Here is a 2115-nt window from a genome sequence, read left to right on the forward strand (position 1 = left end):
GTACCTAACAGACCTAGACACCTCGTCACAGCCGGAGGACTAAATACCCCTAAAGATGGAAATCGGAATACTATCTTGCCTCAGAGAAAATCCCCAAAGGATAGACAGCCCCCCACAAATATTGGCGGTGAGTCGGAGAGGAAAAAACATACACAGGCAGAAAAACAGGATTTAGCACAGGAGGCCACTCTAGCTATATAGGACAGGATAGGACAGAGTTCTGTGCGGTCAGTATTAAAACCCTTCAAAAAATCCACAGCAGAATATACAAAAAACTTTCTACATCTAGCTAAAGATGTTGGAGCGTATATCTGCAACTCCAGTGAATCCTACAAACAGAGCAGGAATAAACTGAAACAAGCACACAGCAGTGTGCCACAGATACAAAAATAAAACACGTATCTTTGCTCAATTTGGCAGCAAGCAGGGGAAGTCAGAAAGTGATCCAACACTTCACAAGGAACATTGACAACTGGCAAGGGCTAAAGGATCCTGCACACCTAAATATCCCAGTCAGAATAGTAATCATCCGATACACCTGGCCAGGACTGCGAGTCAGAGAGAACTGCATTCCCACCAACAACCACTGGAGGGAACCCAAGAGCAGAATTCACAACAGGATCCCATGTAACCTTGCAATATGAGAAATAAACAACCAGAGAGTGTCTTTTTATTAGGTAATCCTGACAAAAGAACAAAATGAGCTTGTTTGCTAAATCGATCAACTACCACCCAAATAGCAGTCTTCTCATTAGACAGAGGCAAATCTGTAATGAAATCCATGGTCAAATGAGTCCATGGTCTTTCTGGAATAGACAATGGAGCCAATTCCCCAGCTGGCCGGTTATGGCTGACTTTTGCGCGTGCGTAGACTTCACACGCAGATACAAAATCTTTAACATCGTTATGCATGGATGGCCACCAAAAAAGTCTAGCAATGGCTTTCCTTAAGGCAGTAACCCCAGGATGGCCACGTAAAACGCAATCATGAAATTCCTGTAACATCGGTAATCTTAGGTACACAGCTACAAATATTTTGGACCCTGGGGAAGTAGAAGGAGCCAACGACTGGGCTTTGTGAATCTCCTCTTCCATGTCCGAGGTTACCATAGACACCATAATACCCTGAGAAATAATGGAGGAAGGATGTTCTGGAGGAGAAATGGAATCTATACAACGAGATAAAGCATCAGCTTTCACATTCTTAGACTCTGGCCTGAATGTAATAGAAAAATTAAAATGAGAGAAAAACAAGGACCACCTGGTCTGTCTAGGAGCTAACTTTTTAGCCGATACAATTTAAGCTAAATTCTTGTAATCCATGATCACTCTAACTGTATAAACTGCTCCCTCCAAAAAATGCCTCCATTCCTCAAAGGGCAATTTAGCAGCAAGTAACTCCCGATTCCCAAGATCATAATTTCTCTCCGCCGGTGAAATTTTTTTTAGAAAGAAAAACACATGGACACAGGTTAGTCAGAGTTTTGGGCACCTGCGATAAGACTGCCCCCATTCCATTCTCCGAAGCATCCAACTCCACAATGAATGGTTCTTGGGGATCAGTTTGGATCAGAATGGGTGCAGACCTAAAACACTCTTAGGCTATGTGCCCATGTTCAGGAAAGTGTGCAGAATTTTCCTGAGCAAATCCACACTACTTTCACAGGAAATCCTCATGCGATATTTGCGAATTTTTTGCGGATTTTTCACGTTTTTTCCAGAGCTTCCCAATGCAATAATATAGTTGGAAATCCGAGAAAAATCAGCAAAATTAATGAACATACTGCGTTTTTTTCCGTGATGCGCTTTTATCTCGGAAAAAAAAACAAAATGTGCACAAAAATTGCGGAATGCATTAAAATGATAGGATGCTTAATATAAGCATTTTTTAAGCATATTTGCTGCGGAAAACCACCGAAAAAACACAAAAAATCTGCAACGTGTGCACATTGCCTTAATCTTTCAAAAGCCCTGATAGCACCTGATGACCAAATCTTGAGGTCAGTAAGTGGTTTAGTAATCTGTGAAAACTCCCTGATACATTTTCTATAACAGTTAGCAAATCCCAGAAAATGCTGCAAAGCCTTTAGATCATGATGTTGAACCCAATCAATT

The sequence above is a fragment of the Ranitomeya imitator genome, chromosome 4 (assembly GCF_032444005.1).
Source record: "Ranitomeya imitator isolate aRanImi1 chromosome 4, aRanImi1.pri, whole genome shotgun sequence".
In the NCBI taxonomy this organism is placed as follows: domain Eukaryota; kingdom Metazoa; phylum Chordata; class Amphibia; order Anura; family Dendrobatidae; genus Ranitomeya; species Ranitomeya imitator.